The sequence below is a fragment of the Artemia sp. Qi Xiang Cuo genome, chromosome 21, assembly GCF_049724085.1.
Source record: "Artemia sp. Qi Xiang Cuo chromosome 21, ASM4972408v1, whole genome shotgun sequence".
NCBI classification, from domain to species: Eukaryota; Metazoa; Arthropoda; class Branchiopoda; order Anostraca; family Artemiidae; genus Artemia; species Artemia sp. Qi Xiang Cuo.
This window is the reverse complement of record NC_142814.1, coordinates 45,608,902-45,634,995: the sequence shown is the minus strand read 5'-3', so window position 1 is coordinate 45,634,995 and position 26,094 is coordinate 45,608,902. Positions and strand designations below refer to the sequence as shown.

General features: G+C 37.1%; 1 protein-coding gene and 1 pseudogene across 1 annotated transcript in view; one reads left to right on the top strand and one right to left on the bottom strand.

Moving 5' to 3' along the window:
- LOC148939622 (uncharacterized) overlaps positions 1-26,094 on the top strand; it is an 81,270-nt gene that overhangs the window by 4,477 nt on the left and 50,699 nt on the right. The gene's annotated exons all lie outside the window — the stretch shown is intronic.
- LOC148939624 (uncharacterized) lies at positions 11,093-12,955 on the bottom strand (annotated as a pseudogene).

Below are 26,094 nucleotides of genomic sequence, written 5' to 3'. Positions count from 1 at the left end.
TACCATTCGCAAAGAAATCTGTTTACTTTCTTTGATAGCTTGGATACACTTATACTATTCTGATTTGGTTAAATTTTAAGAGCAGAAATGGGAGGGTGGGCATGAAAGGGTGATTAGTTGCCCTCAAATCACTTTTGACTATTAACAAGGGCATCTTCCCTTTCTATTTTCAATGAAATGAGCCCTTTTTGAAGTTCTCATGACAACTCCTTTGATACAAAGTGCCCTGGTCTAAACAACAACAAAAAATAATACATTATACCCACTTTGATCTTTACTATAAACATATCAAGCCTTCCAATCACTTTTGACATAACATAAGTTTGGCGCAAAAACCCTATGCCTTCCCGAGACCAGAACATAATTTGCACTTTACTGAAAAAATATATATGTTTACTTTTATAGCTGTAACCAATCAAATACTGTTAAAATTTCTATTAATAAATATCATTATGTTTACAATTTACTGACCATGAACTTTTAGTTGTATGTTTTTAGTAAAGTGTTCTGGCCTTGGGAAGGCATAGGGGTGTTGTTCCCAACTTATGTTAATTTCTGCTTGTTTTGAGTTTGACTCGGTTAATTATTGTAATTTCTGTTCATTTTGTGTCTCATTTATTAATTGATGCTGATTGGTTAGTTTCACGCTTGGTAGATTATTTGAATTTATTTTTGCTCATTTTGTTTTAAATGGAGTTCTATATTTCTCTTTGAAAAATTTGTTCCATGAAAGTTTTTTTTTAATTAATTCCTGTTCGGTTTATATTTACATAGTGTTTTCAGAGAAAAATAAAATAATGATTTAAATCTTTTAGTTTTTTAATAATTTGGAGTCCGACCTGCTATTTGTATGCTGGAGAAAAATTTCAGCAATTTTTAACAACATACACCCTTTAAAAATCTGGACACAAATAGTACTGTTTAATTTAGTTTCATGCCTCCTCTAGTGGACCTAAAATGGAAAACTTGATACCATTTGCAATAAAATCTATTTACTTTCTTTGATAGCTTGGATACACTTACGCTATTTTGATTTGGTGAAATTTTAAGAGCAGAAATGGGAGGGTTGGCGTGGGAAGGTTAGCATGGAAGTGGGATTAGTTGCCCTGAAATCACTTTCGACTATTAAAAAGGGAATCAGCCCTTTCTATTTTCAATCAAATGAGCCCATTTGGAAGCTCTCAAGACCACTCCTTCACTATGAAGTGCCCTGGTCTAAACAACAACAAGAACAAAAAATAATACAGTATACCCACCAATCTTAACTATACAAATGTCAAGCCTTCCAATCACTTTCGACTATTAAAAAGGGCACTAGACTTTTCGATTTCCAATGGAATGAACCCTTTTGGAAACGACAACACTTTCTATAAATACCTTATATGCCCCCAGGGCATAAATGACAACCCTTAATCTAAGGTCTGTTAGGATGGTTGTCATCCTCTAAGACCAAATTTCCAGAACTTTCAACTATGTTAAACAATATAGCTATCTCAAAATTTTGATTGGATGTTTTTGGGGAAATGGTGGGCGTGAGAGGGGCGGTAGTCGCTCTCCAATCACTTTCAATTATTAAAAATGGCCCTAGACCTTTCAATTTCCAATCAAAAGATCCCTTTCGGTTTCTACTACAAAACTTTCTATAAAAATCTTATATGACCCTAGGGCATAACTTACAACCCTTGCCCTGAGTGCTGGGGGGGGGGGATTTCATTCTCAAAGACCTAATTTCCAGAACTTTCTACTACGTTGAACAAAATGGCTATCTTAAACTTTTGATTGGATGTGTTTGGAAGAATGGTGGGCGTGAGAGGGGGGTTTGTTACCCTCCAATCATTTTCAACTATTACAAAGGGCACTAGCCCTCTCAATTTCGAATTGAAGGAGTCCCTTTTGAAGTTTTACAACAACTTTATCTATAAGCCCCTATGGCAGAACCTACAATCTTTGCCCTTTGGACTCTGGGGGATTTGGCATCCTTAAATTCATAATTTCCAGAACTATCAACTATGTTTAACAAAATGGCTATCTCTAAACTTTGATTGAATTTTTTTGGGAAAATGGTGGGCCTAAGAGGGGGGGGGGTAAATACTCCACTCACTTTTGAGTATTAAAAAGCACAATTTCAATTTCCAATCAAATGAGCCCTTTTTGAATATAACAACTTTCTATATAAACTTTATATGCCCCCTAGGTATAACTTACAACCCTTGCACTGAGGGCTCTGAGGGGGTTATCATCCTAAAAGACCTAATTTCAAGAACTTTTAACTACGTTTAACAAAATGGATATCTCAAAATTTTGATTTGTTGTCTTTGGGAAAATGGTGGGCGTGAGAGGGGCGTTAGTAGCTCTCCAATCACTTTCAACTATTAAAAAAGGCACTAGCCCTTTTAATTTCCAATTGAATGAGCCCTTTTTAAGTTCCTACGCTTTCAATAAAAAACTTTATACGCCCCCAGGTCATAACTTAAAACCCTTGCCCTGAGGGCTGTGGAGGAGGGGGAGAGGGGCTGTCATCCTTAAAGATCTAATTTCCAAAACTTTCAACTACGTTGAATAAAATGACTATCTAAAATATTGATTGGATGTGTTTGGAGAAAAGATGGGCGTGAGAGGGGGTTAGTTGCCTTCAAATCACTTTTGACTATTAAAAAAGGCACTAGCCCTTTGAATTTCCAATCGAATGAGCCCTTTTTCAATTTTCTACAACAAAGATTTCAATAAAAACCTTAAATGCCCCCAGGGCATAACTTATAACCCTTGCCCTGAAGACTGTGGGGGGAGTGTCCTGCTCAAAGGCAAAATTTCCTCAAAAACATAATTGAAGGACTGTCCTCAAAAACATAATTTATATTTGGAAATCAACTATGCTGAACAAAATGGCTATCTCAAAATTTTGATTGGATGTGTTTCAGGAAATGGTGGGCGTGGAAGGGGTGTTAGTTGCCTTGCAGTCACTTTCGAATATTATAAAAGGAACAAGCAAGTCCAATCCCCAATTGAATGAGAGGTTTTCGAAGTTTCTACAACAACTTCTTTGATACGAAGTGCCCTGCTCTAAAGGAAAAAATTAATAAATAATGCATTTTGCCAACATTGTTCTTATATGCCTCCAGGGCATAACTTAGAACCCTTGCCCTGAGGCTTGTGGGGGAGTGTCCTCCTCTTTACTTAGCCCCCGTTTCTTGTCTTGTTCTCGAGTGTCCTTGTTCTTTACATAGATAGCGCGATCGCGCTGCCTATAATTGATACAACAACTTTCTATATAAACCTTATATGGCCCCAGGGCATAACTTACAACCCTTGCACTGAGGACTCTGAGGGGGTTATCATCCTAAAACACCTAACTTCCAGAATGTTCAACTACGTTGAACAAAATGGATGTCTCAAAATTTTGATTGGATGTGTTTTGGAAAATGGTGGGCGTGAGACAGGCGTTAGTCGCTATCCAATCACTTTCAACTATTAAAAAAGGCACTAGCCCTTTCAATTTCCAATTGAATGAACCCTTTTGAAGTTTTTATGACAACGCTTTGAATAAAAACTTTATATGGCCCAGGGCATAACTTAAAACCCTTACACTGAGGGCTCTAAGGGGGTTATCATCCTAAAAGACCTAATTTCCAGAACTTTCAACTATGTTGAACAAAATGGATATCTCAAAATTTCAATTCAATTTGTTTGTGAAAATGGTGGGCATGAGAGGGGCGTTAGTTGCTTTCCAACCACTTCTATCTATTAAAAAAGGCACTAGCCCTTTCAATTTCCAATTGAATGATCCCTTTTGAAGTTTCTAAAACAATGCTTTCAATAAAAAGTTTATATGCTTCGAGGGCATAACTTATAACCCCTGCCCTGAGGGCTGTGGGGGGAGGGCTTGTCATCCTTAAAACCTAATTTCCAAAACTTTCAACTATGCTGAATAAAATGGCTATCTAAAAATTTTGATTGGATGTGTTTGGGGAAAAGGTGGGCATGAGAGGGGGGTTAGCTGCCCTCAAATCACTTTCAACTATTAAAAAGGGTACTAGCCCTTTGAATTTCAAATCAAATGAGCCATTTTTCAAGTTTCTATGACAAAGATTTCGATAAAAACCTTATATGCCCACGGGGCATAACTTATAATCCTTGCCATGAGGGTTGTGGGGGAGTGTTCTCCTCAAAAATATGTTTTCTATCTGGAAATCAACTACGCTGAACAAAATGGCTATCTTAATATTTTTATTCGATGTGTTTGGGGGAAAATAGCGACGAAGACCATACTGCCTTTCCATAACAAACATCGCAAGCACAAAGAACAATAGAAAAATCTTTTGGCAAGACATTGGAGATAATTTGAATGAATGTTTAGGCCCTTTGTCAAAGGGCCGTCCTGAGCAAGACAAAAAATTAAAAAAAATTTCAAAGCAGTCCTAGCATCCTTACTTCAGCGAAGTTCAGCAAAGTCCTGGTTGAACTTCGCTGAAGTAAGGATGCTAGGACTGCTTTGAAATTTTTTTTATTTTTTGTTTTATTTGTTGCATGTTGTTGTGTCTTTTATCTTATATATATATTTTGTCTTGCTGAGGACGGCCCTGGGACGTAGGGCTGAAATATTCATTCAAATTATATCCACTGTCTTGCAAAAACATTTCCCTATTGTTCTTCGTGCTTTTGCTGTTTGTTTGGGGGAATGATGTGCGTGGGGGGGGGGCTAGTTGCCCTCCAATCACTTTAGACTATTGGAAAGGGCACTAGCACTAGCCATTTCAATTTCCAATCAAAGGAGCCCTTTTTGAAGTTTCTATAACAACGCGTTATATAAAAACCTTATATGCTCCCTGGGCATAATTTACAACCCTTGCCCTGAGGGCTGTGGGGGTTGTCATCCTCAAAGACCCAATTTCCAAAACTTAAAACTACGTTAAATAAAATGGCTATCTCAAAGTTTTGATTTGATGTGTTTGGGAAAAAAGTGGGTGTGAGAGGGGGGTTAATTGACCTCCAATCACTTTTGTCTATTAAAAAGGGCACTAGCCATTTCAATTTCCAATCAAATGAGCTTTTTTTGAAGTTTCTACGACAACGCCTTCTATAAAAACCTTATATGCCCCCAGGGCATGACTTAAAACCCTGCCCTGTGGGCTGTGGGGGAGTGTCCTCCTCAAAAACATATTTTCTGTCTGCAAATCAACGACACTGAACAAAATGGCTATCTCAAAATCTTGATTTGATGTGTTTGGGAAAATGATGGACATGGGGGGGGGCAAGTTGCCCTCCAATCACTTTGGACTATTAAAAAAGGCACTAGCCCTTTGAATTTCCAATCGAATGAGCCTTTTTAGAAGTTTCTATGACAACGCCTTCTATAAAATCCTTATATGCCCCCAGGGCATAACTTAAAACCCTTGCCCTGAGGGTTGTGGGGGAGTGTCCTCCTCAAAAACATGTTTTCTATCTGGAAATCAACTATGGTGAACATTATGGTTATCTCAAAATTTTGATTGGACGTTTTTGGGGGAATGATGGGCGTGGGGGGGGGGTTAGTTGCCCTCTAATCACTTTCGACTATTAAAAAGGGTACTAGCCCTTCGAATTTCCAATCGAATGAGCCTGTTTTGAAGTTTTTACGTCAACGCCTTCTATAAAAACCTTATATGCCCCCAGGGCATAACTTAAAACCCTTGCTCCGAGGGTTGTGGGGGAGTGTCCTCCTCAAAAATATATTTTCTATCTGGAAATCAACTATGCGGAACAAAATCGCTATCTCAAAATTTTGATTGGATGTGTTTTGGGGAATGATGAGCGCGGGGGGCCTAGTTGCCCTCTAATCACTTCTGACTATTAAAAAGGGCACTAGCCACTCTAATTTCCAATCAAATGAGCCCCTTTCGAAGTTTCTACGACAACTCCCTCGATACAAAATGCCCGGGTATGGAGAAAAAAACACATTGTGCCCACATCATTCTTTACTTAGGCAGCGCTAGCGCGCTGCCAATGATAAAAAAGACACCATACATTTTAATTTCAGTTCAAATGAGCCCTCTCCCAATGTTTTAGGACCATTGGTTTGATACAATTGCCCCTTGGGAAAAAAAAAATTAACATGCATCTGTGATTTTTCTTCTGGCTAATAATACAAAATTTAACATTTTTGCAGATATGGGATTGAAACCTCTTTAGTAGGGTTTGTGATACACCAAATCTAATGGTTTGATTTTAGTTAAAATTCTTTGAGTTTTAATGGTTGTTTCCTCCCTCCTTCAGGCAAATTTTTGCAGTTTCTTAGCCTTTTATGGGTAAAACTAAGCTTAATGAATCTTATATATTTAGAATCAACATAATAAGCCAATGATATATTGATTGATATCAAAATTCCACTTCTAGAGTTTTGGTGACTATTGTCACTCCATGCTTACAGTTTATTACCACAAACTGTTTGATATGTTAGTGCATAAATCCAAAAAATTAAAGAATTGGATTTTAACTGTGCATATTAGGTGTTTCAGTTACAAATAAAGGAATTTGGAGAGTTATTGGAGTTTTAATTAGATGTTAGAAGTAAAGATTAAAACCACTAGACAATTCCCAGAGTAGATAGCCCCCCTTACTCCCAATCGACTTCAATCTTCAAACTACAGCCGATTTAATCTATCGAGTTATTTTACAAATCCTATAATAAATAGAACTATGTCCTATTTTGTTTTTCAATGATTTCTTTTTTACATTTAGAAATTTATATTCTAAATGTACCGATGATTTGACAGTTTTTGTAAAAAAACGGTTTTCTACTCCAGAAGTCCTAATTTATAGACTTTTGGTTTGAAAAGGGTTTCAGTATGAAAGAAAAACATCTAGGAATCTAATTGTTTGATGAGAAGTTTGAAGTTTTATCTGAAAAGGGTACAAAACTCCGATTTTCCGAAATTAGAGCATTTTAGAGTTTTCTAAAATTAGAGTTTTAGAACAAAAAACACTATAAATCACTAGCCAGAAGAAAATCACCAGGCAGCATAAAAAATCACTAGAAATAGTAATAAATCACTAGGTGTGGCAACCCTTGGTTTGTACAAGAATTATCTGATTGATAGATCATATGAAAATAAGAGTATTTTCAAAAGAGAAAGTGGAGACATCATTAAGATATGAACTAAGGAGATGTGAAGTAGAGATCATGGATAAAATTGCTGAGGATCTGGAAGATGCTACTAGATGGTATAATAGTAAAATATTGTTCTCGCATGTTAATAAATTGAGAGGGAGTAGTTAATCTGGACTTGTCCTAGTTAACAATAGCAATATGGCCACTGTTAAAGATAAAGAAGGAGTTAAAGAGAGATGGAAAAAATATTTTGGGAATATGCTTAACCAGGATAAAGTTGCAGGACAAGATATAGAGCAAAATGGAAAATTTTGAGACACCTTGGATGTGAAGGAAGATTTATTTTGTGAGGAAGAATTATTGACAGTACTAAAAGGATTAAAAAATAGTAAGGCCCCTCTTGCTGATAGTTTGGTAAATAATTTTCTTATATACGGTGGCTATAAGGTTAGAAATACGCTACTGAAGATGGAGAAGTAAAAAGGAGAAGTGAAACAGGAGAAGTACCTAGCAATTTAGGTAAAACTCTAATTAAACCCCTGTATAAAAAAGGTAATAAGAGTGAGTGCGGTAATTATAGAAAGATTAGCCTGGTCTCTGTAGGTAGCAAATTACTTACCATGATGATATTTTTTAGACTAAGAGATACTGTAGACAAAATATTAAGAGAAGAACAGTGCAATTTTAGCAAGGATAGAGAATTTGTCAACAAAATTTTCACTCCTGGGTTAATAAATGAGAAGTTCCTGAATCATCAATTACCTTTAGTCCTCAGTTTCATTGATAATAAGCAGGAATTTTATTAAGCTGATAGAAGAGCTTTAATGAAGGTGTTATCCTTGTATGGTATACCAGACAAATACATTAAACTGAGTAGTGCTATGGACAAGAATAACACTGCTGCAGTTAAGGTAGGAAATGCGTTTAGTAGCTGGTTTTGTATTTAAATCAGGACATAAGCAGGGTTGTGTCCTATACCCAGTTATATGGATCATATTGATGGACTTTGTCTTAAGGAGCACAAGAAAGGCAATGGAAGAACACAGAATCAAATGGAGAAGACAAATTTTCCTGGACTTCGAATATGCTGAGGATTTAAGTATTCTAGATGAAAGCTTAAGCAAAATGAATGAACTTTTAGAGGTTTTGCAATTTCAGGGTGCTAGAATAGGTTTGAAAATTAATCTTAAGAAGACAAATTCACTAAGGTCAGGAATAAGTGAAGATGACAAGGTGATGTCAGGTAACAAAAAGATTGATCAAGGGGACAGCTTCCCTTACCCTGTTAAAAATCAGAAGAAGGTTTGCTAAATATTTTCCAGAGAAATGGCCTATGGATTGTATTGAGTACCTGGCTGACCATACTCCAAACAGTAGGCTGTGCAAAAAGTGTGGATCAACATTGCTTTCTTGGACTAGGCTATGATGAGAGAAATTTTGAGTAATGGTGATAAGTTAAGGTAATGGCTAGGGCATGTTCTGCAGTTGAAGGATTATAGATTGCCAAAGATTCTTCTTTTTGGCCAACCATCTAGGACTAAACAGAAAGCAGGTCATCTGTGGTTGGCGTGGGAGGGTGTTGTAAAGAAAGATTTAAGGGAAGTGAGAACTTCCTGGGAGGCTGTAAAGAGGGAGGCTTTGAATAGATTAGGATGGAGAAGGAATGTGAGTAGTTGTGTTGGCCTCAGGTAGCTTGGTGCTGTGGTGAGTTGTAAGTAGTAGTAGTATATGCAAAATATTGCAGATATTTTTTTAAATCAGCATATTTTGTGTTGTTTGCCTATTGTGCTAAGAAATAAGCACAAAACAATAATGCAAACCAATAGAATCAGCAAATCTTTTCTATATAGCCTAGGGCTAATCAAGGGGCTGGGGTTGTTTTGTGCTGTATTTGCCATGGTAGCAACCCTTATAAAACAACGACAGAAAAATTTCAAAATAAAGAACAGAATAATGGGACCTTGGTGATCTGAAGGTAAAAAAACAAGGTAAGTGACAGATATATTGCCTGTATAAAACTAGCCTATGTGTCTTTAGTGCTAAATATAGAAGAAGCTGATTTTAAAATGGTAAAGATAATTACCTTAAATTCCATTGTCCAGCAAAATAAGGGAAAATCCTTGAGTTGCTGGTCAGTGATGATGGGGAGCCATTGACTCAATTGCACCGCACTTTCTCTTCCACGGTTTGATGGACTAATTGTTGTCAATAGCAATCTTGAAGGCATCAGTGGAGGGAGCAGTGACAGCAATATCAGAAAGATTGTTCCAAATGGCAATCACCCTATAGGGTGATTGATTGGATGTGATATAGATTGGAGAAATACCATAGTGGTTACAGGCTCTTGTAGCCTATAATAATAATTTATTTGTGCCCGCTCATACAAAAAAAAGGAAAGCGGAGTAAGGAAAAGGAGAAAAGAAAAACAAAAACACTTCAACACCAAAGAATAAACTCAAACAACAACTTCTTCATTCGCACTCGTAGATAAGGTGTAGGGGCGGAAATTTACACAAAGTATCCATTGCCCTTTTTTGGGTGTTTTTATCGGAGAATGGTATAATGTCTGTCGGTTCAACCATATTTTGGGAACGCAGGATGAATCTGTTTCTTTCACAGAGCGGATATCTAAGTAAAAACTTTAGATACTTGCAATAGATTGAGCGGAGTTTTAGTCTATCAGTTTGGGTGAACCAATCCCACAATGGCAATACATAGAGCAGGTGAGGGAGAGCAACTGCTGCATAAAGCTTCGCAAGAATCTTCGTGTTCAGGCTAAACTTCAAAGAGACAAGTTTGCTGTAACTTGATCAAATACTTTTGGATATTTTATCTATTGTCAATAAACGTGAACTTCTTATATCTTGACCGTACGTTATTCCCAGATACTTCATAGAGTTTCCCGAAAAAATTTTCGTTCGTCCCACCTTTACATATGTATTTTCACTGCATAGTTGCTTTCTTGCCGAAGAAGTAAATTCCAGAAACTCAGTCTTTAGTGCGTTAACTCGTAAACCAGTACTTTCATTCCCAGTAATCAGGCGGTCAATATTCACTTGCAGAGAAACAAGATTGCAACTTAACATTAGCAGGTCATCCGCGTACAAAAGCAGGCTGATGTTGCAAAGATTGATGCTAAACCCTCTGGCGATATTTTTTGCTATTCCAGATGTCAGGGTGTTAAACAGGATAGGGCTTAAAACAGATCCTTGTCAAAGACCTCGGAAGAGTCTGATCGGTCTACTCAGAAGACCACCGGCCAGTTTAACTTTCACAAAACTCCTCGAATAACAATACGACAGAAGTGCTACAACATGTGCACTAACCCTACATTCAAGTAACTTTAGAAGTACCTGACTGCACAACCGAGTCAAAGGCAGCCGAAATATCTACACTGCACATGAAAAGGGAAGACCCCAGTCTATGGGCTTTATCGATAGCTTTCTTTAACAATCTATGTACAAACGCGCAGCTCTGATTTCGGCGGAACCCGAACTGTCGGTAATCTAGTCTACACTTTCCCGAAATTTCTGGGAGCAGAAGTAGCTCCAGGACTTTACTTAGAACACTAGACATGGTAATTGGTGTGTATCCTGTGCACAGGTTTGAGTTTTTTCCCTTTTTAGGGATATTTGACAGTACTCCGGCGCAAAAATGAATCGGGGACCATCCGAGTATCGACACACATCTGGAGCAGGAGAGAGACGTGTTCAAACAATAGGTCTGTACCGTGCCGTAAGTTATCCGGACATATCCCGTCAAGACCAGGTGCTTTTCCGCGTTTTAACTTACTCACTATTTTCACTACAGCGGATTTCGATATGACAAAGGTATTTCGCACTTTTAATACGGTTTTGAGTTTTTCATCTAAACATTTGTCACAATCCTGCTCCAGGCTGGGGTCTTTGGAAACGAACACTGCAGAGTAATGCTTCACCCATTCATCCTCCGGAATATCAGAGGAGCACGTTTTAGCACTAGTTTGAGATCTTTTGAAGAGCTTCCACATTACATTCGGATCTTTGCCGCCTGTTCAGAAACTTTATCAGCTTCTTCACTTTTTAATTTTTCAGTTAGATTAAGATAACTCTTCTTCGTGCTCCGAAACAACTGGAATATCAGCCCTGATCGGGACTTATCGGACTCTTTCCAAATATTATACCACAATTTTGCTCGTTTTTTCACTTGTTTTACCAAAGGACACTTGTCCCACCCTGGTTTCTGAGAACCAGGACGGACCTTCCGGCTAGGGACGGCTAACTTTTCCGCGGTTTTCAGGGCATGGCAAATTTCCTCACAGCAGAAGTTTAATGCGACCGGGTCTCGTACACTGTGCAGTAACAGCTGATACGGCACTTTAATTTTACTCAAGATTGTGTCACAGGTGTATTGATAAAGCACGGTGTCTATCTTTTTCCACTCAGCTTTTGTAAAGTGTGTATTAGCTGCTCTGGTGGCGGCCGACTGAAATGGGATACAGAAGGATAGACCCAAATGATCACTGCAGGTATGGTCGGAATCAACACTGACCCTTTCCATTAGATGAAAGTTTGTTACCACGTGGTCAGTGCTACTCGTAGATCCACTACTGTGTATATAGGTAAACTGCTGATCTTTGTCACAAACAGATACCCCGTATGGTAATGCTGTTAGAAGAATGTCTGTTAGTTTACCAGGTACAGATGGGTTGCACTGGAAATCTCCAGAGATTAGAAAACGTCTGTTGCCGATTCTGCACAGGAGTCTGCTTAAACGACTACACGCTTCGGCATAGCATTTTTCAGAACGATTGTTATTCAGGTTTGTTGGAAGATATACATTGATGAGGAAAAAGTTAGACGGCCCAACAAATTCCACAGAAGTTTGATAGTCGCAGGACTTATACAGCCTACAGGGGATCTGGTCGTCCACTAAAACAGCAGTGCCACCGCTAGGTCTTCCTCGCGTAAATAGTCGTTTAGCTTCATGCATGAACACGGATTTGCGCGGGAAGGACTGGAACAGAGCAAAATTGTCCTTGGTATGCAGATGATCCTGCACACAAATTACATTATAATCGGAGCAGATTCCACTTAGATAGTCTATTTCCCCAGCGTTATGACCGTAGATGTTTTGGCAAAAGACCTTTAGCTTGTTCGTTTTCGAGTCTGAGGCGCTTTGTTCATAGCTTTTCTTACAGCTGGGCAGAACAGGCTATAGCTTGGGTGCTCGTTCTTTCCGTTGGGGCAGAGGGCACACTTAAAACTTTTCGATTGACACGGGGCTTCTCTTGTCGATTCATGGGGGCCTGCCCAGCGGGGGTAGCAAGGTTGGTTGCTGCATTCTCGAGCCAAGTGTTTGAACGACTGACACTTGAAGCACCTTTTTGGGATTTCTTTAAACGCTGTTACTTTGAGATGGGTGTACTCAACATACATACCTTGCCGTAAAGCCCTGTCACGTGATGATGCATCAGCGAACGCAAGTCGAACTGTCTGTGAAGTCCCATATCTTTTAGTTTCTGTTACATTGGGGTTACCGGCAATTATCTCTTCTGGGGTAGTACCCGGTGGAACGAATTTTGCAACAGCCATGAACTTTTCTCTCTGGTATTTCACTTTAATATCAGATATCTTGGATAACGAATCACTTAGGGCTTGAGCAGCAGAGTCCGTTTTGATATAAGCCACTAAGCCAGACTTCGTCTGCTGAATCCTCTGCACATGCTCAGGGGTTATAAACTCCTCGATAAACCGTTTCTGATTTGAACACGACTCAGTCTTTTCAGAGGCTAGACCACTAATGAACACCCGATTGAGTGGCTTTTCAGGTGCTGGGAGCGGGGGCCCAGTCAGAAGGCTGGGGTAGAGCAGCTTTGCATTGATCAATCATTGTTTCTAGCTTTTCGACACACTCGTTTACGCGGACCGTCATGGATGTGATCACATCCTGTGGGATACGGGGTATTTCAGAAATTTTCCAAATCGTGAACCTGACATTAAACTCACTATTGTTCCGTAGAGTTTTCACTGTGTCATACATGTTGCTGAACAGCACATCAATTTGGTACCTTCTATCTTTCAACAGATTTCCATCGTATGCATCCACAATATTATTCAACTCGTCATGCGCTTCACGAATTTGTTCACGAGTATAGAACTTGACTCCAGTGCTGATTACTGAATCTTTCGTAATATCCTGATGCCTTAGACATGTTTCAACAAAGTTCAGTACCGGCGAATATGTATACCGATAATCTTCCATCGCCACGACAAATCACGCAGGCATATCCGAAATCACAGTCCAAGGTCAGGCAGGTCGTTACTTACGAGAGAAGTAAGGGAAGCGTTGAAAGTTGTCTACCTTGTCCCCGCAATTTAAGGGGCAAGCCCAGCGGGTACCACGGCTCTTGCAGACAGCTCTCTCACCCCTCTTCTGCTTACTTCTCTCCTGTCACATTTATCGTAGCGTAATTGCCTGTTCAGTTCCGGAAACTACTTTTGAATTTTGGCTTATTTTCAATCAGTAAAGAAGGTGGCAACACTGCACTGTAAAATTCGGGTGCACTTTCCACCTCTAAGATAATTAAATCTTACTGTCTGAGTCTCTGTACTAATTAGGTCCCAAGAGAATTTAAGTTCAGGCAGCAAAATTGACAATAACAAGTAAATAAAATAAGCCGATTATAAATGTCTATAGGGAATTGCACAGGTTGAAATCTTACTTTATTAAAAGGTTAATATCCAAAGACAAGGTGTTTACACAACGAATTCTCGTTCGTTGTGTCTCGTTCGTTGAATCTGGCCTCTTCTGGGACTACTTCTTGCTAGACCCTCTTGTCCTAGAGGACTCATCAAATTGAAAGGGCTTTTGACAGGAGCAGCCAGCATTCAAAAGGTTATAAGTCATTATGACATCACCTCTTTGATGTCAGTACACAAGTGTTGGGAGCTGTAGCTTATTCAATCAAAACGGGCAGTTGGGATTCATGCATCCATCAACAGTTTTTTTGTCTGTCTTTGGACAGATTCTATTTTCTGCTGATCACCCTTGTTCAGGGGCATTATAATACACATGCTAGGTTCTAGCAATGGCTGCAAAAGACCCTTGTACTGCTTGGTCATAATTTCGGATGATCTGCTGTGTACTGTATGCTCCATTATGCCAAGGGTCTAAGGTGGTTTGCAACTGCTGTTCTGCAAGTTTGTTAAGTTTAGATTCCTCATCAACAACAACTCCTAAATCTCTCCCAGCTTCCAAAGAGTCTGTCAATTTTGTCAAGCTGTCCCCTCCAATCATATGGTACTGCCACCTTACATTCCTTCTCCCAAAGTGCGCTGACTTGCACTTTTGAATATTAAGTTCAAGCTTGCTCTCACAATTTCAAAGTGAAAGAAAACACTGGTCTTCCTGTATGGAAGTTCTTGTAACTCAAAACTCTGCTGAGCCAATAAGCCTTGAGTCATCAGTGTAAAGGTTCATCTTAGTTTTTACAGCTTCCAGAGCATCTTAAATAAAAAAATATTGAACAATGTTGGACCCAAGATGGTTTCTTAAGGCATGCAACAGCCAACTTCTAAGAGGAATTCTTACCCATTTCACCAAATACCTTAACTCTCTGCTTTCTTCCTGTAAAGAACTGCATCACCCATTCTAAAACATTTAAATGAGTTCCAATAAGTTTAAAACTCAGCAAGCAATGGCAGACTTTATTAAATGCTTTGGCAAAATCTAAAATGATCATGTCAACAGAAGCATCATGGTCTTGTAACTCAGTGATATAGTCGTAAAAATCGATAAGATTTGTCTCAATTGAGTGCCCAGAACTAAAGTCACGTTGGCTGTCTTTGAACAATTTGTTGTCAAATGAATCTTTTACTGTTGTGGTTTTCATATTTCCTTCAAGAATTCTGCTAACTATTGAGATGATGCTAATCGGTTGGTAATTGATGACATTATTCCTACTATTACCCTTGTGGACAGGCGTAATATTTGCATTTTGCCAATCTTGTCGAATTTGTTTGGTATCCAGATACTTTTGGAACAGTTTTGTTAAGGGGAGGGTTTCAAGGTCCAAGGTTGAACTCCATTAGGGCCCACATACTTATGTGGATTAAATCTTTTGAGCCATTGTTCTGCATCCAGAGGTTTGATGGTGATAATTTGAATAGGCTTCTCAGTATTGTACACCAATATTTCTGGAGATCACCAACATGATCTGGAGGTTTGAAAACTGATTTGAACTGCTTTTTCAAAATTTCAGCTACTCCCTATCTACCGCCATTTGGATTAAGGCATATTTACAAAACTTCTTTGGATTGGTTTTTGATGCTGATGCTAACGACTCCTTATACTTGCTTGTAACTTCTCTTGTAAATTATGGACGTCGTTTTGTATTAGTTTAAAATTTTCTTACTTTGTCTGTCTTGGAACGTCTTAGTACCTTATCCCGAGCTTCTTTTTCTTTTGGATTACTGGTCTGTTTTCTTGTGTGATGTAAGGGAGCATTCTTGGTGTTTGTTTCAAGTGGTTGTTGTGTATTTTTTAGCTGTCTGCATTAGCACCCTTTTCATATGAAGCCAAGGTTTCTCTATATTTTTCTTTTCAACAAAGGGCCAATCTTGGTTGGTTAAATATTGCCTCGCCTTGTTGTTATTTGTATACACATTCTTTCCAAAAATTGTCAGCCTGTGGGTACATCTTTAGTCAACGAATATTGGCTATCTGGTCACCAACCAAAAGGTGATTCTGGGTCTACACTTTGTATTGGTTCCTCATCTTTGACAAATAGGAGATTCAAAAGAGTTGAGTTCTGGTCCCTTTGGTTCCTAGTTTGGAAATTCATATCTTGATATAATGAGTGCTCTTGTAGGCACTCAAGGAGTGTGTCAATCTGGTCATCATTGTTACCTGTAATAGCATAGCTATGAACCCATGGGATTTGGGGTAGGCTAAAGTCTCCAACAATTAATTCAATAAGGGAAGGATAACTCATCACTGAATTTATAGAATTCACAATTGCAAGGTGTGAACTTTTTTGACAGGGGGAACTAAGGCTTATATAAATACATCCTATCACTAAAAGATGATCCTTTTGTTCAATATTTATCCACACATGCTCTACCCAGGCTCGTACTGAAAATCATGATTAAGAGTTCCTACTTTCAGGGTTGGTGTGATGTACAGGACAATTAAAATATACCTAATAATGTTTGAAATAAGCTTTAAAATCTACCATTAAAGTATAAAAATAAAAAGTAAAACTAAAAACGATAAAAATATAAGAAACAAGCCAATATCTATATGTACAATGAATACTACCATGATACACCCAGGAGTAATACTTGATGCATACACAGACTAAGGGTCTCTGCATGATTGTGAAATTTCAATTCCTTGTCAATGACAATTCCAAGGTCTTTATTAGCTGCCGAAGAGCAGAGGCGTCATTTGGGGGGGGGGGGGGGGTGGCTCGTTCTGTAGCCCCACCCTGATTTTAGAAGGGGCCCCAAATCAATTGTCACAATCTTTGTCGATTTGATTTTAAGTGTGAAAAAAATTGCATAGAAAAGTTATCTCAATTAAAACAAATCCGTTTCTAATATAGCTGTACTTCACAACAATTTGGGCTTCATTCCCAAACAAATTTATTTAATATTCCGTTTTCATATATTGCAACATATTTTATTGCATTGATGTTACAGCTATGATGACCAACTTTCACTACAATAAAGTAATTGACCCAGGATCAGTAATAAAACTATAAATTATTATTACAATGGAGCAGTGATCTCCTCCATATATACGTATTATTTACTCTATATTTCTTTGGGACTGTTTGTGAATCTGTTATGAGTCGTGTGTGACTAAAGTCTTCTCTGTTTCTGGGCTTGGTAAATAAAACACTATTTTGTACAAAGGCGGACTTTTTGCGTTCCTAGTAGCCATAGACGTATTATTATTAATAGAAGCCAGACCGTATGGGATTTGGAAGTTCCTTGTGCTTTTTCTTCTTTGCTTCCAGTCAACATGTTAAATTTGAAATTTGATTTCATTTAAAATGATTATTTTATGAATTTTGTTTCTCGAATTGTCTTGAAATTTAGCTTCTTGAATATGAAAAAATCAAAGTGGGAATTTCCGACCAGTATTTTTTTAGATTCCAGGAAGGATAAGAAAGACAAGAAAAAATATATTATATAACAGGACAATTCAAAGAGTTGATAAGGATCTTGAATAACAATACTTAATCTCACACACGTAAGATCATAACAAAACGGGAATATGAAAAAGGAACATTTGTTAATAAGACAGTTAAAAAGAAATTGTACCAACAACCAAAGACAAAATATTTCGACTTCACAAACAAAAGGATTTTTCAACAGGGGGGGGGGGGGGCTTAGCTTAAACAACTTATAAAAAAAGTGAGAAAAAATGAGAAATTTAAAAGATAAGAGCTATACAAGAACAACCTGAGCATTAAAAGAAATACTCAGGCTAATCGATTGGTGTCAGTTCAAGAAAATTTACGACAAGGGAGAGGAATTTACTGCTGAACATCCAGAGGGAGTGAAAATTTTTTGTTTTTTAAATTTTTATTCAAAAACTCCAGGGCAGTGTCATTAGCGACCAATTTTCAGGTGGGCAAGCCCGTATTATATCAACTGCACCGCATGCAATTTTTACTAACTGCCATCCTCATAGACTCAAGCTTGTGTTGGATGATTCCATTAGAACTTGAGATAAATGGCTTCTTTTTTTCTCCACTCTTCAAGAGCAATACTGTTTAATCGCGAATAGTAGTACACCCTACCAACTGTTTGTTAATGTTCAGAAAGCTTTTGGCATAACTGGTCTTCAGCTGGAGAAATCGTCTACTAAAAGATAGGCACACTGGAATAGATTGGTGAACGAAGTACTGAATAGATACAACTGTATTTCGGCCATTTTATCAATTACCAGAACATCTAGTGACGGGGAATCTGCAGGTCAGGCCCACGGACTCGTAACCATACATCAAACATTAGAATTTATATTTATACTCAATCTAGCGGAAAAAAATTTGCGCCACGAACTCTGTGTGAGCAGTTGCAGAAGTTAGATCTAGTTTTCTCTAGTAGCTACTGGTCTTATTGTAGGTACGCGAGATAAAATTATAGACAAACGAACTGATCATGGTTTTGATGAAATCTTTCAAAATGCATAACAATTTTCTTGTGTCTGGATGAAGACCTTTGGCAAAACTCTCAGAAGTCTTATTCGTCATGTTAAAGCCGAAGTATGCACGGCAAGTAGCTTGCTGCTTATGTGATTTTGTAACCATGTCGACCTTAGGAAAAAGCAATCTTGCTGAAGTGAAAAAAAAAAAAACTAAAATGCTTTCAGAAGGGTTTTTTTTCTTTTGACAGACAATTGTGCTCCAAGTTTGAAAGTCGCTTCGTGAATGCTTCCCGCACTTTATCAATACTAGCCGACTAGCTAGTGTAGCATTGCATTACAAAGAAGCTTACATTGACACAACTCTGTTGGCCTTACAAATGGATCTTGTGAGAAAATGTACACTCATTAGCTAATACGCCAAAATATTTCGCGATTGTCTGAAAGCAATGTCAATAGCGTATTCCGGAGTTTTGAAAATTATGCAAATCTTCATTACTCTGTTTATGACAACGGCTAGTAATGAGTAATTTTTTCTACGCTAAGCCTGAATAAAACCTATTTAAGATCATCAGTAGGCGAAGAAATGCTCAGTGATCTGATGTTGACATTTAGTGAAAAGGCTCTTATGAAATTGTTTGACTTCAATGCTATGGTTAGGAAATATTTTTAAGCATATGAAATTATTGTATAAAATTAAAGAATGTAAAATATATGTTTAGAATAATATTTTTAGAAAAATGAGACCTTCTTGGTTCTCAGTGTTACAATAAAGCTGTAAATTACTTTCCAAGTTAAGTTCTCTGTGTATTCATTAAACACTTTTAAATTGCTTCTTACTATTATTAGTCGATTTTGGGAGAGACTTGTGCTAACCACTATGAAGAATTATTGCTCTTCAATAATTGTGAGCCAAACAATTAAGTGGGCCCATAGAGTTGCTTAGCCCCTCCCCTTAATTGAGAATGAAATGACCCCACTGCCGAAGAGGTGATTAACTGTCTGGAGCCATCCTCTCCAATCATATCAGTCTTTCTCCCAAATTGACATATCTTACATTTTGTATATTAAATTAAAGTTTCCGCCTTTGGGTCCAAGGTAAGAGTACGTTTTGGTCCTCCTGACAGGAAGCTCTTGTTTTTACAACTGGAGACCCAGTAAGTTTCAAATCATCAACATATCATCAATAATTCAAATCATCAATATAAAGACTCACCTTATTTTTTACAATTTATAGAGCATCATTAATGTAAATATTTAAAGATCTAAAGGCAAACTGGCTAGCCATGACAAAAACAAAGAGAGAGAGAAATCTCAAGATGCAGAGGACAGATGGGGCTACAGCCAGTAGAAGGAAAAGACAAAGATAAAATCTAAAATAACCTAAAATCAAATAAAATCTAAAACAAAGGAAAAAACAACAGTATTTATTTATACAATTGTTGCTAGTTTCATTGAGCAGCACAGAAGCTAAATAGAGTTACTTCAGTGAGAATACTGAAGCAATGAGAACGCTAAAAAATCATGAGGGGACTAGGTTAAATACAAGACCTAGGAGAATCGCTGCAGTGAAAGCAGGCAAGCAAGAGGTTTATTTCACTACAAAATAATTAATTCATATTCATTTTCTTTTATTTATTTCCAATTAAGAAGATAACTTCGTAAACCACATTGGCCTGACATAACATAAAGAAATAAAAACGAGCAAAAATGGGGTTTCTAAAGGCCAAATTAAAATACTGAAAAAACATAACAAAGCGAATATTTCGAGGGGACAAACGGCTCTCTTCTTCAGCACGATACGAAAAAATATAATCAATGCTAGTGCCGAATAACAAACCAACAAATAAAACGTGGAAAGTCAATATGAATCTGAAAAAAAAACTAATGAAAAAAAACAAAAAATTAAAATATAAATAAAAATCAGTAAAAGCCCAAAAATTTTAAAAATTAATACCAAATACCTAGCAACAATAAAATTGAGTCATTCACCAATATCCGTGATTTACAAAGAAATTCAAAATTGAACCGCCATCGACGGATACTAGCGAATAACTCGCTAGTATATTCGCTTTGTTGTGTTTTTTCAATATTTTCATTTGGCCTTTAAAAACCACATTTTTGCTCGTTTTTCTTTCTTTATGTTTTTTCCATTTTTTTCAGTGTTCTCATTGAAGGAACTCTATTTAGCTTCTGTGGTGCTCAATCAAAGTAGCATCAGTTGTATATATAGATATTGTTTTTTTTTCTTGGTTTTAGATTTTATTTAATTTTAGGTTGTTTTAAATTTTATCTTTGTTTCTTAGGATTGAAGACGCCTTGTTTTATATAGGCAAAATATCCGCGTCGTTTTAGTTTGTCTTTTCGGTACAGTTGTGCTTAATGGTACACAGAGCTATAAACTGTCGAAGGCAGTAATGGAGACCCGTAAAGCGGGTAATTGCTATCTAAATTGATCGAAGAGCGTGGTTTCTCATTAAATTTGCAATATTTAAACTGTTGTTTTTTGGGGTTTAGGGGGGGGAGGAAAGGTATCTAGTTTAGTTTAGGTTACGTATTTAATACATGCTATGCTTTACCCCCACCCCCTTAATGTGCAAATATATAGCCCAAATTTGTTTCTAAACTATTATATATTCATCCTACATTATTTTTTTAAATTAGCATTAACCAAACTTGACTTCTTTCTTGTGTGCCATTAAGCGCAACAGTTCCGTCTTTTCCTTCTGTTGGCTGTAATTCTGTTTGTTTTCTTCATCTTGAGATTTTTCCCCAAGGCATTCCACTGACAACTTCAGCAACTTCTGGGAAAGCATTTTTGCCAATTGTCCCCAAACACCTTAACTCTGCATTTTTCATGCGAAGAATTTCATCACCCAGTCCATAATAATCTTGTGTATGGTAATAGCTGTTTGTTTTGTCTTCAATCAGCAATGGCAGACTTTGTAAAATTCTTTAGCAAGATCCAAGAGGATTGTGTTGACTGGGATACTGCAATTGAGCAACTTGGTAGCATAATAATATTTGGATCTGTAAGATTTTCCTCAACAGAGTACCCAGATCTGAAGCCATGTTGGCTATCCTGGCAGTAAATGCTTCACAGTTGTGGTATTCATAATTTTTTTCAAGGGTCTGACTGACTGTTGAGGTGATGCTTGGCTCGATTTTCTATTGTATCACTGTTACACTTGTGATGATGGCTTACACTTAAAGGTTAAGCTTCTTTACAGGCTTCGCATATCAACCAATGGGGGTTGAATAACTGATTCTCTTCAAATGTGTATGAAATGCATGGCTTTTCTTGGTTTGGGTATTGGTGTATTGCTGACCTATTCATGGACACAGCAGACATTGTTGATGTGGTGAACGTGGACAGAACTGATGGCTAACTTTGTATGAAACTAACAATGAACAAGCAAAAACAAATTTAAATTGACACTGGTGCACAAGCAAATACAATCCCAAAAGAAAATTCAGTACCCTCAAGCTAACAAATTGTAGCTAAGGCTTCATAACTCATCACTAGCTTTAGCAGCCAAGAAATTCCTATGTTTGGATTCTACAATATGACATGCACTTGTTAAAATGGTAGTGTTGAAACTCAATTTTTCTTCATAGTGGAGATCCCCCAATAGCACCTGGAAAATCAACATGAGTTTAAATGGGAACAATACATGATTCAATGTTGCCCTACATAAAGGAATCAATTGCAACTCACTGCCATTTATGATCCAGCATCAGAAAACAAGGAGTTACAGGTTGGCATGTCAAAGTTTAGAGCTACCATTTTTCAGAATAAAAAAAAAAATGTTTCCTTTGCATTAAGATCACGTAGTAGTACTGAAGAAAACTATTCTCTGATAGATTAAATAAAAAAAAAACAAGTTTTTTAAACTGAAAGTAAGGAGCGACATTAAAACTTAAAACGAACAGAAATTATTCCGTATATGAAAGGGGCTGTCCTCTCCTCAATGACTCGCTCTTTACGCTAAAGTTTTTTATTGTTTTAAAAAATAAAGTTGTGAGACAGAGTCAAACTTTAGCGTAAAGAGCGAAGCGTTGAGGAGGGGATAGCCCTTTCATATACGGAATAATTTCTATTCGTTTTAAGTTTTAATGTCGCTCCTTACTTTCAGTTTAAAAAACTTGTTTTTTTTTATTTAATTTCTGATTGTTTTTTAGTTAATGCAGCTTTTATTTGCATAAAAATTTTACATTTCTTTTGCTAAATGGATGTCTTTACAAATTAACTCACGTAACTAAGCTCTATATTCGTATAATTTTCTTCTGGCAAAAAATACAAAGTGGCAGATTTTTGCATATATGAGCTTGAAACCTATGTATTAGGGTTTTCTGATACGCTGAATCTGACGGTGTGATTTTCATTAAAATTCTTTAACTTGTAGGGGATATTTCCCCCCTCTTTAGAAAGTCGAGTAAATTTTCTCAGGTTCGTAGCCTTTGATGAGTAATACTAAACTTAATAAAATTTATATATTTAGGATCAGCATTATAAACACATTCTTTTGATACATTTATTGACATCAAAATTCCGTTTTTAAAAGTTTCGATTACTATTGAGCCGTATCGCTTGCTTTTTTATTGTTTTTTTTTTGTTACGTATATGTTATTACGTATATGAAGGGGTTCTCCCCTTAGTCAATACCACGCTCTTTACGTTAAAAGTTAAAAAAAAAGTTTTGATTCACAAACCCCAGAATAGCAACAGCCTTTTAATTATAATAGATAGCTATTTTTAAAGAAATAAAACAAACTGTAGCTTAAAGCGCGTGGTATTGAGTTGGGGGAGAACCCCCTCACATACGTTATAATTTCTGTTCATTTTAAGTTCTAATATTCCTTCTTACATTTAAGTTGAAAAAACTTGATTTTTTTATTCAATTTCTGATCGTATTTTAAATAATGCTTGGAAATCCGGCGCCCCCTTCATAGAAATGTCCCTTACCCCAAAGAAACATCCTCCACGGAAATATTCTTCAGAGTAACCCCCTCCTCTAGCCCCCCCCCTCTAGAAAAAAATCCTTCCTGAAAATGGTTGTATACTTCCCAATAACCAATAAATAATGCTGGCAAGTCTGGCGCCCCCTTCATGGCAATTTCCTTTCCCCCATGAAAACTTCATTCATGAACAGATCCTCCAACATAACCCCCGACCCACCCTTCCCTCCCACTACCAGAAAAAAAACTCCTGAAAACTTCTGTATACTTCCCAATAACCAATACTATATGTTAACATGGGGTAAAGTTCATAACTTTTAGCCCTCCCTCTGGGAACTTCGGGGGATTAAGTCATTCAAAAGACATATTTATCATATTTTCGACCATGTTGAACAAAATGGCTATCTCAAAATTTTGATGGTGACTTTGGGGAAAAAATGAGCGTGGGAGGGGGCCTAGTTGCCCTCCATTTTTTTTGGTCACTTAAAAAGGGCACTAGAACTTTTAATTTCAGTTCCAGTGAGCCCTCCCACGATATCCTAGGACCACTGGGTCGATACGATCACCCCTGGGAAAAAAAAAAAAAAACAAACAAACAAATAAACCCGCCTCCGTGATCTTTCTTCTGGCAAAAAAATGTAAAATTCCACGTTTTTGTCAATAGGAGCTTGAAACTTCTATAGTAGGGTTCTCTGATACGCTGAATATGATGGTGCGATTTCATTAAAGTTATATAGTTTTTAAGGGTTCTTTCCGCCTTTTTTGAAAATCAGCCAAATATTCTCAGGTGCGTAGCTTTTGATGGGCTAAACTTGATGGGCTAGCACTAAACTTGATAAAAGTTATAGATTTGAAATCAGCATTGAAATCTGATTCTTTTGATATATCTATTAGTATCTAAAACCCGTTTTCTAGAGTTTCGGTTACCATTGAGCCGGGTCGCTCCTTACTTACAGTTCGTTACCACGAACTGTTTGAGAAAGAACTATACAAGATCCTCTTTGGTTGTTTGCAATATCATTGTCACATTTATGGCAATAAATTCACCATTTTATCCATCCTAAAACTCTTTTAAGTTTCGCTGAACCATCCAATATCAAGGTCATCACCAAGCCTCAAGCAGATTCTACTAAAACTTGGAGCATACAGTTTCACAGTGATATTTTCACACCTGGAAAGTAAATTCCATTTCCAACCCATTCAGGAACAAGTTGCAGATACTCAAAAGGAGCTATTGTAATATATGCACTCTGTAATGGTATTTCTTCCAATGACTCCTGAGAGATTTAATAAACTAAAGAAGGATCCAGCATCAAAAACATAGAGCTCCAGGTCAACATGTCAAGGCTTGAACAAAGAGCAACCATTCTCCAGAATGAAAGAAATGTGTCCCTTGCATTGAGGTTGCTTAGTAGTAATGAACAAAACAATTCTCAAATAGAGAAAGAACTATACACCATCTTCTTTGGTTGCTTGTTTTACCATCAGTACCAATATGGCCATACATTCAGTATCTTATCTGAGGACAATATTTTGTAGCTTGTGTTTAACCAATCAATGTCTAAATCATTAAAAAGCATCCAACAGATGCTACTGAAAATCCTTCTGTACAACTTCAGAGCACTTTTTCATCCTGGAAAGGAAATGCTTTCCCCAACCCGGAATCCAATTTATACTTTCAGGAACATGATGGAGACTCAAATAGACGTAGACTCAAATGCACACTCTTTGATGGCGTTTCTGTCAATAATTCTAGATAGATCAAACGAATTAGATGAGGAGACAGCAGCTGATCTTCAGTTAGTCCAGGCGATTAAAATGTTTGAGGATGGATTGCCTTAAGCCAAGAGCACCGTCTCTGTAAATATACTCCAATTTGGAATGTCAGGTCTGACTTCACAGTCATCTACCAGATTAGCCTATATTGAAAAGGGTGTTACTAGATTATCCATCCGGATTGCTGCAAAGACATCCTCAATTGCATCAAAATTGGGAAACAACCCCAAAAAGTCAAGTAATCTTAATGAAAATCATACCAAAAATTTCAACATATCAAAGAACCCTACGGTACTGTAGAGGTTACAAGCTCTTATCTACAAAAATATGGGATTATGTACTTTTGTTTGAACATGGGTTTCTGTTTTTATTGTTGTTTTTTTTCCAGGGCTGATTGTATAAAACGAATAGTTCTTGAAAACCTAGAAAGGGTTCATCTGGATGGAAATTAAAAGTTTTGTGCCCCTTTTGAGTAATGGATAAGATTGGAGGGCGAATAGCCCCTTTCCATGCCCCTCTTCCCCCAAGCCATTTAGTCAGAATTTTGGAACAGATATTGGATTCAACATAGTTGGAAGGTCCAATAACTATGCCTTCAGAGATGAAAATACCCTCATAGCCCCCAGAGAAAGGAAGATTTCCTATAATGGTTTCAAAAACAATCAAATGCAAATAATAAAAAAAAGGTCTTTCAACTTCAAGCAAGGAGGAGCACTAAACTTAAAACGACCAGAATTTGAAACCACGCCTCATCAATATTTCCAGTCTGGAAATATATACAGGGCATTGTTCTGAAGATCACAATCCTGTATAATCATAATAATTGTATGTTTTTTTATTTTTGATTTTTATTTAGTGTTGCCAACACTGTGTTGGTTTGATTTTTTTTGCATGACTTGAAATTATCCTCTTAAAATGCTCAATAAGTGATGAATCTCGAAATGTAATGCAGGAAAAAAGTGAAATAAAAATAACAAGAAATTTAAAATAAGATAAACTTAAATATGTTGTGTGTAAAAAAGAAACAACAACAAAAATCGTTGTAAAATCAATTTATGACCTGGAAGAATTCTAGTGATTAGCGTTTTGATTGTAAAATAACTTGATTTTTCTGATACTAATTAGTCATGCCATCACTG